The following is a 14,375-nucleotide window of genomic DNA, read 5'->3' as shown; positions in this document are numbered from 1 at the left end:
ATAAGAACTCTTGCGCCACCCGATCACTGATAATGTAAGGGACCGGCCATACTCGGCACAACCATGGTTGCCGCACTGTCTTGCATGGTAACGTGAGTCTTAAAATTATTAGCTTTGTCTAGGCCATGATGAAAAATGTCACTTGATTCGTTACCCAGTTCAGGTACCCTATCCATTGGCACAAAAGAGTTCACGGAAGAAACATTGCCTTCATTGCCTTGATGTGTAAAACAAACAAATGAAAAGACTCCATGCCAAAAATATTTTCACTGTCACATGAGCGCAATAATCGTGAATGAAACTCACTTGGTGATGTTACGAAAAGTGGCAGGTAGACTGCAAATAGCTGACACAGGAGTAGTATGTCCACCATAACCAGAAAGAGCGGCCTGTGACGTAATTTAGGCTTGCCTAACGTTCGTATGTGCTTCTGTCCCACAAAGTCACTTATGCACCAGTGTCCAACCGTAAGCATATTTTGCAGTTGGCAATCTGCATAGTGACAAAAATTTTATTTGCCTGACGCTGTCTAGAAGAAGTGCGTGACTTCTTCGTTGCTGCACTTGGTTTGCACTGTGTTGCACTGGAATCACTACTTGACTCTGAAAAAGTTGCATTGACATTCATTGAGGGACAAACTGGAAAACGTAAGAAGTGCGTGTTGGACTTGCTTTTATGCAAACAAAGAACTTGAAAGTGACCGTCTTGCCACATTGCAACAGTTAGCGTCGCGACAGGGGTACGCCTGGCGCTTCTGCGCTTGAAACACCAAGGGTAAGATTTATCGCCACTAGTCTGCTGCCTAGCGCACTGAATCCGTTTACGTCGCTGGCCTGGCTCTTAGAGTGCTCCGGTGCACGAGCTAAGGGCACAACCTGTTTACTACTGCTCTGTATGGTACAAATAGAAGCGGCGTCAAAAGCCACCGCTGCAGTGTCATACAAATCCTGACGCTCCCCTAATTCAAAGCCTTTTGCAAACTAGGATCACGATACTTAAGAATCTGTTTGTGTGTGCAAGGAATCTGGCACATTTTGAGTAATGGCGTGACTGATCGTGGCATCACTGCGATGATGTCCACACTCGGACTTAAATTTTCCCTGGCCTGTAATCCCTTGTAAGTCTGCTACCCACTGCTTATGAGCCTGATTAGGCTGCCTCCACAAGCGAAAGAAAATGCAACGAGCAACTGCCACGTGAATCTGGTCATGAAAGTATTTATATAAATGGATAGTGTCTGTTCTTTCGGACATGCGGAAGCCGCAGCGGTTGTGCTATAGGTATGTAGAGAGGGGATCTCTGCTGTCACCTGCATCGGGACGTTACGCGGAACCAGCAGCGACGAGTGAAAATGTGTACCCGACCGGGATACGAACCCGGATTCTCCTGTTTACTATGTTGGTGTTCCAGTATAATTATACAGGGTGTTACAAAAAGGTACGGCCAAACTTTCAGGAGACATTCCTCACACACAAATGAAGAAAAGATATTATGTGAACATGTGTCCGGAAACGTTTAATTTCCATGTTAGAACTCATTTTAGTTTCGTCAGTATTTTCTTCCACCTACGCTCAATGGAGCACGTTGTCATGATTTCATACGGGATACTCTACCTGTGCTGCTAGAACGTGTGCCTTTACAAGTACGACACAACATGTGGTTCATGCACGATGGAGATCCTGCACATTTCAGTCGAAGTGTTCGTACGCTTCTCAACAACAGATTCGGTGACCGATGGATTGGTAGAGGCGGACCAATTCCATGGCCTCCACGCTCTCCTGACCTCAACCCTCTAGACTTCCATTTATGGGGGCATTTGAAAGCTCTTGTCTACGCAGCCCCGGTACCAAATGTAGAGACTCTCCGTGCTCGCACTGTGGACGGCTGTGATACAATACGCCATTCTCCAGGGCTGCATCAGCGCATCAGCGATTTCATGCGACGGAGGGTGGATGCATGTATCCTCGCTAACGGAGGACATTTTGAACATTTCCCGTAACAAAGTGTTTGAAGTCACGCTGGTACGTTCTGTTGCTGTGTGTTTCCATTCCATGATTAATGTGATTTGAAGAGAAGTAATAAAATGAGCTCTAACATGGAAAGTAAGCGTTTCCGGACACATGTCCACATAACATATTTTCTTTCTTTCTGTGTGAGGAATGTTTCCTGAAAGTTTGGCAGTACCTTTTTGTAACACCCTGTATATATATATATATATATAAAGTTGTATTTAATGTGGTATGACAATAGTAATTATACTAGATCTTGCACTCACGGTAATTTCTTTACCAATTTTGGTGCAGGTTGGAGAGAAAGAGCAGATTTTGTGAACTGCGTTGCTTCGGTTCTCGATTGTGTCCAGGAGGAATAATAGTGTTTGATTACGCAAAAGTGGTTTGAACCTGACATTTAATCCGGATTCCCTTCACGCAATTTGATTTTTCGATACAAATACCTAAGGGACGTAACTGAATATTGAAATGGAAATGGATGAAGGAAAGTGGGCTATGGTAATGGTTATCAAATCTGCGATTGAATATATTAGTAGCCTCCCGAAAACAACCAAGACACCGCTGTAAAGAGCTGCCCTGTAACATAGTTTGCATACAAAGGAAAAACACTGAGGCTACTCAAAGAAAAGAACAAAGAAAGGGATTTCATTATAACACATCAGTATATTCTGAAATAATCCATACCACTAAGCGTGAGCAAATAACCGTGGAATACAAAACTTACATTTTGCACTTCTTACGCACATTCCGTGCTACGGCAATGTCCTTTCTTGTATGTCCAATATTTTCTCAAAATTAATTCTCCTTGCGCGAGCGTGATTTCATAGTGTCGCACTGTTTATCGAAGCGTTCGTTCGATAATTTACGTTACTGATACACAAATATCACATAAAACTTGTAACGATGCTACACTGCACTTCTTAACACGTCAGCATCGAAACAGTAAAAGGTAACCAAGTCTCTATAACTATTCATAGCAAAAGTCAAAACTTTTATAATTCAAATGTTTCGTATCTTATTAGGATCGAGCGCTGCGGCAATTATTTGCATATCTGGACTCGGCGGGTCATAGTGTTTATTTGAAGCAGTTAGTGCTGGACTCGCGTCTTTGTGTAGACGCACATTACAAAATATTTGTTTTCCTATCATCTGCGCTGTGATGCGTAACATTTTACCAACTACAGCTCGATGGCTATTCTTCGCTTTTGTGACGAATATTTTATATACAGAGCATCCGAAACCCAATAATATTACAGTGTGACAAACACTGCGCCGTCCCATCCGCGACACAGCGTTACCGCAACTGCACGGACTATCTCGGCATGCCTCTTGGTCGATCCACATTGCCATCGAGCGGCGGCACCTGTCCGCAGTCCCCGTCTAAATCCTCCATGTTCGCTCTCTCAGATTCCCACAAGAGGTAGGACCTACTTGTGCACCCGCACTGAAGAAGGTTGATTAATTGCCCAACTAGGCCTGTCGGGCATGTCCGAAAGGACAGACACCACACATTCATATAATTTGATAGGCATAGCTGGGCAATGGATTCAACTTCTTCAGTGCAGGTGCACAAATATGTCCAACCATCTCTGGGAATCTCAGAGAGCGAACATGGAGGAAATAGACACGGACTGCGGTTAAGTGGTGCTCGATGGGAATGTTGATCGGCCGTGAAGCATGCCGAGGTAGTCCGAACAGTTGCGGTAACGCTGTTGCCCGGATGGTATGGCGCAGTGGTTAATGCAGTTGCCAAGTAAGCGGGAGATCTCGGTCCCGTACGCATTTTCACTTGTCGCCGCTGATTCCGCGTAATGTACTAATGCAGCTGACAACTGTGCCTCCCTATTTATCAAAGTATTTGTCTAGTGCACCAATTAATTCTTCATGAGGGCCACTTTCAGATCGGGTGTTGGGGAAACGGTATGCAAGCCTGTACACTGACACTCCGATAGTTGCCAAAAAATAACGTTGCCTGTCCCTACCTTCAACGTCTTGTGCCGTGATGTGTGTGTCGAACTGTGCTTGGTTTCCGAACCATTCCTCGTGTGTTGAATGAAAATCACGGAAAGGCGGCGCGGAAACAGACGCTGCTGCCTGTGGCTGTGCTGTGGGAGGTTTTGGCGATGGCGGCGTGTTACATTGCGCAGCGAACAGTCTTATCATTTCCATCAATTTCTGCACCTGCTGTGCCTGAAACTGAACAACCTGTGATACTGGCAGTTCTTCGGAGGACTATCCATGATGAACACTCACAAAAATTACGATGAAAAGTATGCGTGGTCACTAAAAATGATGTAGAGCACACCAAAAAAAAAAAAAAAGAAAAGAAGAAAACGCAGGTAAATGCAGGTCAAAGTCCGGAATACTCATGGGTAGAGACCAGTCACTAATTATGAGTAGTCGAGGAGCGGATGCCGAGGAATATTAGGGTGCTGAGACAGAGAGCAAGATAATTGGGAGCACACGTAATAAGTATGTAACTGTTTATTTTACCCGGCAGCTGTGGCCTACCGGTTCTCGGCGATTCAGTCGGGAACCGCGCTGCCACTACGGCGGCAGGTCCGAATTCTGCCTCGGGCACGGATGTCTGTGATGTCCTTAGTTTAGTTAGGTTTAAGTAGTTCTAAATCCAGGGGACTGATGACCTCAGATGTTATGTCCCATAGTGCTTACAGCCATTTGAACCATTTTGTTTATTTCACTTCACTTTACAGCAGCACGTCCATAGAGAATCCAACCAGTCTGCTACACATTCACGTTAGTGATGAACAATCAAAATAACAGAGGCAAACTAGTAACGCTGCGGAGGCTCCAATTGAACTCTACGATTAGAATGGCAGGTGTCGGTGCGACATCCTCTTAAATCGGCCCGAAGGCTGCGCTACTTGCATATGCAGCAGAGAGTGTGTCTACGGGGCGGTTACGGATTGGCAGGGCAGTCACACGTGTTACTGCTGACCTCTGGACATAGCATGCATGGTGTAATGTCGATAGTGTACGATACCATACCTCAGCTCTTCAAAATTTATACACAGGGTTCTGAGTGGCTTCTCACTATGTGTAACAGTGCCTGACCTTTTATCTCCCAGTCAGTTACTCGTTTCACTCGTACTCTGACCATTTCTCCTTCGGTTCGTAGTTTGTACTTCCACGACCTCTAAATTGCGCCTCCCCCTTTTCTCATAATTGGAAGCATCCCATGTCCCGTTATCGCTATTGCGCGAGGACCAATGTGCTCAGGCTATTGCGTTGAAACCTATTTCCATTCCTTTGTGGTCGGTGACGAGTTTCCCAACCTCTTAGTTCGTCAAAACGATGTTCTGGGTGTGCCACATTACTCTGTAGTGCGATAGGCACACTTGCCGCGTACCAACGATCACATCATAGACCATGCACCGTCTGGCGATTACTGTCTCACGTCAAGATGCTGACATTGCTCAGTGAAACACATTCAAATAACTTCAGCCGGATCAAATGGCTCATCGAGGTACTGATTCCTCTTAACAGTCTCCTTAAAGTAGATTACTGTGTTCAAGTCGGATTCCTTACATGCCTCGTTGCCGCGAAGTGACGACACATTTCATGCTCATTAAAATCAGTCGATGCTGCCTCCTCACGCACTTCACTACGGGCTGCCTCTGCTCAGATCCGACATTACCGTGTCGCTAGTTCCTTAAATTCCTCCTCTTCAATCCTTGTTCGCTCTTGCCCAGTGCAACTACTGCATTATTATCACTATCATTGACATTGGTAGTTCGTTGAGGACCCGTGTCATGCTGAAGTGTATGCAACTCTTTCCAGTCTCTCTTGTTAATCTCTGCTCGAGCCTGTTTAAAGTTCAACAGTGGTTCGACATCGGTGGTGTCCCGTACAGCAGCAGGACGTTGACCTTTCCTCCACGAGCAACAAGTGCTTCACTGCTATGGTCAGTTGTGCCAATTTGTCTGACATGTCACCTATTATCTCACCTCGTTGCTGCAAAACCTCGCCATGTTGTACCTGGATATTCTGTACCTTTGCTTTTTGTACCTTCATAACTTCACTGACAACCTCACGTACCTGCTCTGGGTGAACCATTGGCATTTTTCCTGTCACTCAACTCTCGTAATATGATGAACTAATATTCTCGATTTTGTAGTTCACCTCTTCGTGGCATAGTCAGGTCATTTCTTGTGGTGTCACCGCCGGACACCACACTTGCTAGATGGTAGCCTTTAAATCGGCCGCGGTCCGTTAGTATACGTCGGACCCGCGTGTCGCCAATGTCAATGATTGCAGACTGAGCACCGCCACACGGCAGGTCTAGAGAGACGTCCTAGCACTCGCCCCAGTTGTACAGCCGACTTTGCTAGCGATGGTTCACTGACAAATTACGCTCTCATTTGCCGAGACGATAGTTAGCATAGCCTTCAGCTACGTCATTTGCTACGACCTAGCAAGGCGCCATTATCAATTGCTATTTATCTTGTGAAGCATGTACCGTCAGACCGATGTTTACCAATTATGGATTAAAGTTAAGTATTCCAGAAGCTACGTACTTTTTTACTAGACTCAACTCCTTTAACTGTTCCAGACCTCACGCCAGCCTGCGTGAACTTAAACGCGTGCCTTTCGGCTACCTCCTAGTGGCTTGGCTGTCTTGCCAAGTCACAACATTTTTAAATCAGTACGTATTTAGACCAGCTCTTACCTATTGCCTGCAATTTAGGCACCAGTTATCGTATTTTGCACCTCGATGTCCTCAATTTGCTTAGTTAACTTGCCGTGTTGGACCTCGATCCTCATTCTCTGCTCCTCGAGCTTGGTTCCTAATGCATTGCTTAAGATAGTGCTAAATTGCGATATAAGCTTTTGAAATGCAGCAAGATCTGATGTTCCTGCTGCAGGCTTGATTTATATGCTTACAATTTCCTCACTCAAAGATGATTCTTGCTTGACCATTAGGGGCGTTTGGTGTTCTGCATTTGTCCTGCTGTCTGTGATGTCTGTTCTGGCCTTTGTACCTGACACATCAGATAAGCTTGCAAACAGAGATTCTGTTTCCTTCTACAGCGCGGGGTAGCCACGTGGCCTAGGGCGCCTTGCCACGATTCGGGCGGCTCCCCCCGTTGGAGGTTCGAGTCTTCCCTTGGGCATGGGTGTGTGTGTTGTCCTTAGCGTAAGCTAGTTTAAGTTAAATTAAGGAATATGTAGGCCTAGGGACCGATGACCTCAGCAGTTTGGTCCCATAGAACCTTACCAAAAAATTTCCAAAAACAATTTTTCAGCTTCCTTCTCTCATAACTGCCCATTTTCAGTTAACCGAACCTCAACGTTCTTTGCGTCCTTCCCTACCTCTGTTTCATGGCCTTTAGGTGGCACATTAATGCCTTGGTCGTGATCCATTTCAAAAAACTTTTGCCCCTGAGATTGTGCACACCTATCCATATCACGCTACGCAGAGCAGCAACCGAAAATCTTGGTCGAATTGTGAAGCACAAAATGAAATAAATTCCTTGATAATTGAAATAAAACACCCGCTGTTCTATATACACCTGCATCTTATTCACCGTTAAAAGTTGAAACACCTACAAAAACACATCAAAAATTTCAAGAATATGACGCCGAATGACGCTGGAACCTATCAACACAGTCGTCTCTTTGCAACATAGAAGTAGCAATATTCCTAAAAGAGAATTTACACGTAAAAGATTTCTTATCTAAAGCTTCCCGAAAGATCTGCGGTGTCTAAAACAACACTGCCAGGCATCTTCAGATTAATGTTCGCCTTATAACAGTGACTGTGCACAAATACTACGCTTAACATTACCTGCTCGGCCATGTGTGCCAAATGAATATTGGTTATAGTCTCTATTTTAAAGCGAGAACTAAAAAACGGAAATTTAATTTGTGATCTCCAGGACGACCGGTCAGGGATTGTGGTTTGGTAGGCATTTCAGGCATTTTCTTTTCACAGCATACATTGTTTAGATGTTACAGGGTGGAGGAAACCATGCTACCATCCACGTTAAGGCGAAATTTAACGAATTAAGTAGCTGCATTATGAACATTTATGTAACAGGGGAGCATACTCCTGAGATGCAGTTAAATGTAAAACACGTACAAAATTCTGTTCCTATATTTCCGTATAAACAAATGATAATACCATATCAATAATTTGTCAGCAATGAATTCATTGGATTGAGGACATGCAACTTGGATGAGCAACTTACACACCGAGCGAGGTGGCGCAGTGTCTAACCCACTGGACTCTCATTCGGGAGGATGACGGTTCAATCCTCCTTCCGGCCATGCTGATTTAGGTTTCCCGTGATTTCCCTAAATGCTTCAGGCAAATGCCTGGATGATTCCTTTGAAAGGGCACGGCCGGCTTCCTTCCCCGTCCTTCCCTAATCCGATGAGATCGATGACCTCGTTTTCTGGTCTCCTTCCCCAAACAACCCAACACACCCTCACACACAAAGATTCAAAAGCAAAGTTCACCACTTTCCGTTAATAAATGAGCCATCAAAGCCAGCTCGTGACTCATACCGAAATGAACCATAAAAATTAACTGGACACACGATACATGAAATGTATCGTAACCAACTAAAAACCGAATACGGTTTCATCTGAATTTGTGTAAATTATGACTCACGAGAATTCCGCACCGACAGAAACCATGTCATTGAACTTATCCATCGAAATATTTCCGTGACTCTGTGTTTTGCATTGCACATTTTAATGATTTCACATTACTGGTGCCATTACTGAAACGCAGGCGATTTGGGATACCAAACCGAATAAATGATAACCATTATTACTTTGTAATGAGTGGCTGGAGACCGAGGAGATCATGAGTCCCTCATGCCAAAGTAGAAATATTTCCCAGAACAACATCAGAAATTTTGGCAGTGGAGTTCGAGTTCACACTGAATGTGGATGCTTACTGCACGCCGCGCGTAGTGGCTGCGCGGCTAGAGGCGCCATGTCACGAATTGCGCGGCCCCTCCCGCAGGAGGATCGAGTCCTCCCTCGGGCATGTGTGTGTGTGTGTGTGTGTGTGTGTGTGTGTGTGTGTGTGTCTGCTGTCCTTAGCGTAAGTTAGTTTAGGTAGTGTGTAAGACTAGGAACCGATGACGTCAGCAGTTTGGTCCCTTAGGAATTGATACACATTTGAACATTTTTGAGCTTACTGCACATTCGGTCCTGATATCAAGCACAGAGATTTATTACAATTAGATTGCAAGTACAAGCAAATTTAAAATGCTTCGCTAGAAGTGGCACCATGATCGCATGACTGGAAGCGCCATCATCTAACAAGGGCATCCTGAAAAGTAATGCCTCCGAATTTTTTATTCTCTTCTCAATACCGGTTGAGGTATTACTGTCATGCATACTACTCGGTCGACTTTCCCGCCTCGCTGAGGCAAACTGCAACTCTCCGCCACTAGAGGGCTACGAATTGTAGCGTGTAACCTGGTGGTAGGTAAAGTGATTATGTTGGTGCGTGAAAAACAACACACTGCAATCCAGTTTCATGAATTCGAAGAGTTCGTCCGGTCATGGACAAACCTCTCCAACATCATGACAATACTAGACCACATATTAGCGCTGCGACATCTGCAACAATCCGACAACTTGAGTTCACTGTCACCGATCATCCTCTATACCCTCCCGACTAGGCTCCATCCGATTTTCATCTGTTTTCAAAATGTAAAAACTCTTTCTGGGACTTCACTTTGACAGTGATGAAGCGGTGCAAGCAGAGGTGAGGTTGTAGCTCCGTCTACAAGGACAGTATCATCGAAGTGGTCTCTCGTAGAAAAGAAATGTGTTCATCACTAGCGTGACTATGCTGAGAAATAATAAATAAACAGGAAGAAGAAAGAAGTAGAATGTTGTCTTATTTCAAAATCTTTCAGAGTTTCCACATGAAGAATTGGAAGGTATTTATTTCCAGCAATCTCTCTTGGAGTATATAAGAAGCATCGATAACTGCAACTGATCAGTATTCTCTGATAGCGGAAATCGTCAGCATTGCTTCCTCCAAAGTAATTAACATCCCAAGACTAGTCCATCTGCCGAACAGCTATCAAATAATTTTGGTGGTTTTGCTTCATCGAGTTCGGTGAGTACCTTTTCTCGTCCTGAATTTGCTTATATTTTTCATGCTCAGACATTTTGGCCCAGGGATGAAGATCACTTTGCGTACCTGAGTTGTGTTGCCTTTATTCTCATCTTAATTACAATTGACAGCACAACATGTGCACTCAACAGTTAAAAAAAAATAAAATAAAGAGTAGACCTTTGTAGACAAACCGGCAGAAAAATCGAAGCATTTGGCAAAGCAGCATAAACAACCGGTCCGGGTCGTGACGTCAGAGAGACGAAGCGGGTCATTGATTCAGTAAATCAGAGATACAAACAAATTGTTGATGGTGTACAGCAACCAGCCACAAATTGTTTTTACGTTATTTTATTTAAAAAGTATCGTCATCGGCTTCGAATTTTTCACGATTTATCATTACATGATTTTTTATGCTTTCATCAAAACAAATTAAGCATACGTTTTGATGGCAGCATGAAAAACCGTCTAATGACGAACTGTGAAAAATTCGAAACAGGTAACGACACCTTTTAAATACAGTAAGCTAAAACCAGTTTGTGGCTGGTTGCTGTACATCATAAACAATCTGTTTCGTTTAACAGCCACGGTCTCCAACCATGTCTTTATTTGACAAAATCCGAAATATCCGACGCTCACAGTGTATTCACCTATTCCCTACTTGGTAAGGATTGCTTACTTTACGACACAGATTATGGACCTCACTGAACATTCGAATCGCAGCGACAGCACCTGGATGCCAATAAATATGCTACACAGAGGTTCAAAAGTATCTAAGAATCTACTTCTAAGGGCTCACTATCTACCTTTCAGGCTAATAAAGATTGGAAGACCAATTTTACCAACAAATTTTTTATTTTTTTTAAAGACGCTCACATTCGTCTTTTAGTACTTGAAATGATAACTTAGCACGTTTTTGAATGAAGATTAAAGCCACAAACTTACCTTCTCCGAGCATATGGAGCCATGTATTCAAAGAGACTGCGCTCACATCTCTTCCTCGTGGCGTAATGGATGGTAGAGTGAAACGGTAATCTGGAGCTGCAAAGCTGAAAGCTATTTGTTTGCATTTTTCTATCATTTGTGCGAATTCACGAGAACAAAAAAGAGTGTGATATTTCGGTCAGTGTTTACCCAAATTTTGAAATAGGGTGTGGAAAAAAATGAAATAGCTGCCCTTACTGCATATCGGCTTCGTTATAACTCACATAATTTTCTTCAAGTAGCTATAGTCACGAAAGATGAGGTGTCTTACGTCAGAGAAAATATTCAATCACAAAAGCAACATTTGGACAGATATTCTTAAAAGACAGAAGAGAACATAATACCACTACCTGTTCAGCGTAAGAAATATTATACGTTATTACAGCTGCACCTAATACTTAACATCTCTAACTGTTTAATGCAGTTGCTACAATTTCTCAGCAAATTAACGACAGAATAATTCGACCAAGAGCGAATGAGTAAGGATGTGTCGAGTACTTAAGCGCTTACGTACAGCCATTTAAGCTCTCACGAATGGAAAATATTATCGGATTACTAGCACAACGTTGCTGGATCGCCTAACTGTCAAAAAATCTTAACTGTAGCCTATTAAATCTTCCCCAGACTACTAGAAGAAAAATATGGTCACAATTAAAAACTTTCAGAAATTTTTGAACTCAGACGTTTGCACCTCGAGTAGTGACGTAAGCACAAGTAATGGTTTTAAGCTCCGTATGGTTCACTGAACACAGACTAAACATCGGAGGAATGAAAACAGTAAAACTTGTGATTCGCTGTATCTTCCAGTCGCTAGCCTAGTTAAGCAAAATGTTGCATCACAATGCTCGACTATATACCAACAAATCTCATCCGTTACCTGTGCCGAACTGTTATTTCACTTTCCATTACCATGCTTGCGTATGATCCAACGCTGAAAAATGTATTTCCAAAAACTTTTCTGTAGTAAAAAATTCTCCAATTTCTTCACGGGGTTTGCAACGTTATTCAGTTTTTAGTCGTAGAAGGCGTATGGCTTGAAAGTAAATTCTGAGACACTGCGTATCGTGTGGGTTACCCTTGCGATTATTTAGAAAAGAATTAACAGACTAACAGCCCCAAAAAGGAACAACGAGAAGAGGAAGACGAGGAAGACGATGGCGAAAGGATCTGCAGTCTTCTGATGGACAATCACGGCAATATGAGACACAGAGCAGTGGAAGAACTCGTGGGAAGCCTTTGAACAATAGTGGAACTCCAATTACTAGTAACAAACATAACACACAATCATAGATGAACAAACGAATACACTGCTTGATGTCGATACTCATGCCCTGGGTTCAATTCGAACCGTTGCCCTCCGCTTAACAGTAAAATGCGCTTGGTGATGGATGACTGTAACTGAGGTGCTGTCGAAGTTATTTACAACTTGTGTAAGACATACCATATTGATCCGATAAATCTATCTCTCTTGTCATACTGATGATCTCGAAGGTGTTTATAGAAACTTTCTTCGACCAAATAGCTTGTATTCCAATACAAGCCTAGCTGCAGCTGCACAGGATTCAGCAAACATCTGAAATATCCAGGTGAATTGACTTACCATCAACGGGTGTCACATATCTGGAACATTCAAGAGTTTATACGTTTCCTGCATTCACACGACAACTATCAAGAGGCAGCAACATGTATTGTTAATGCTAGACAAATTCACCTCATAGTTGACTATGGGAATGGAAATTGGCAATTGTGGATTAAATATCAACGCGTGTGATGGATAGAAACTTGGAATGTCAAAACTCTATCCCTAGACTCGATCTCTGGACCCAGTAAATGCACGGTATTCAGGCAAACCAACAACTACGTGACGTACGATACATTTATATGTCTGCTGTAGCTATCTGAAGTACACCTGGTTCTTTTTCCTTTTGCTTAAGAAATCGATGCTGGACGCATGCTTGTTACAGTGATCCAGCCTAGGACCAATTTCGAATTAGTGACCTCCGCCTTAATTCCATCTGCAACGGGAGGATGGCCAGGAAAACATTTTCTCTTTATTCATATACACATCTTTTAAAGACGTCAGACTCACACATATGCCTGCTATAGCCGCTCACTACTGGCATTTAACAACTTTACAGAACAATCATCAATTATTTCTTCAAATTCAAGCAAGTCTATAAAGAAGTAATTCACAAGTTTTTGTTCGGGGACGAACATAAACTCGAGACAAAATCGTCCGTGTCATGGATGGGATTCGAAACAATGACCCCTGGAAAAGTTTATCTGACTCGGTCTACGCGGCCTCTACTGCCTGTAGCCACAGAGGTTTACAGGCACACTTAAAGCAGCATGTATATCACCACTGCCGCTCCTTTTGACTCCGACATGTTTACTTTCTCCCCAGACATCAGCATAAGAGCGGTAAGCAGAAATAACAATGCCGGCAGTCAGTTGCAATGGCTGACTGGGAGCTTTGAGTTCGAGATAAAATCATCGCTCTCATTGAAGAAGACAAGTTTTCGATCAGAGATGGTGGCAAGAGGTATGGTCTGCCACGCACTACCGCCACGAGATGGGGAAAACTTATGCTGAAAGAGGCACTACTAGCAGAATTCATGGCTCAGCCAAGAAGGGACTGAGCAAGATGATACAGACAAGAAACACAGCGTGAAATAACCTCAGAAATCAATGTGGGATGTACGATAAATGTATCCGTTAGAAGAGTGCGGCGAAACTTGAAGTTAATGGGTTATTGCAGCAGATGACCGACGCAAGTACCTTGGGTAACAGTACGACATCGCCTGCAGCGCCTCTCTAGAGCTCGTGTGCTACACTCTTGCCGGGCTCCAGCGAATGCTGGTGAGCAATGGCGGAGAGAGGGCGCTACGTCATTAATGTGTGACGAGATGGGAATTTGGATGGGACCTGAATCGTGTCCGGATAGCCGAGGTGGTCAAGCCGACCAGTTGCGAGAAACGGAAAATCCGGGTTCGAGTCTCAGTTCGGCACAAATTTTCACTTATCGCCACTGAAACTGTTTCAGTACCTAACTGCAACAGAGTCAGGGATTATTTCATTTCAAAATCAGATTTCTTGTGGGGTTCACAGAATTTAACGGTTATTTACTTATAGTAAAAACGCGTGCCTACTACGTAGAACAAACAAAAATATCAGACCTTCAAAACTTTCCAAAACGAAATTCTTATTTGAATTTTTATCCAGCAGAAAAGATTGACCACTCTACACTATTCTTCACCGCTGTTTGCCGCAGC

The sequence above is a fragment of the Schistocerca piceifrons genome, chromosome 7 (assembly GCF_021461385.2).
Source record: "Schistocerca piceifrons isolate TAMUIC-IGC-003096 chromosome 7, iqSchPice1.1, whole genome shotgun sequence".
Lineage (NCBI taxonomy): Eukaryota > Metazoa > Arthropoda > Insecta > Orthoptera > Acrididae > Schistocerca > Schistocerca piceifrons.
This window is presented reverse-complemented; position numbering follows the sequence as displayed.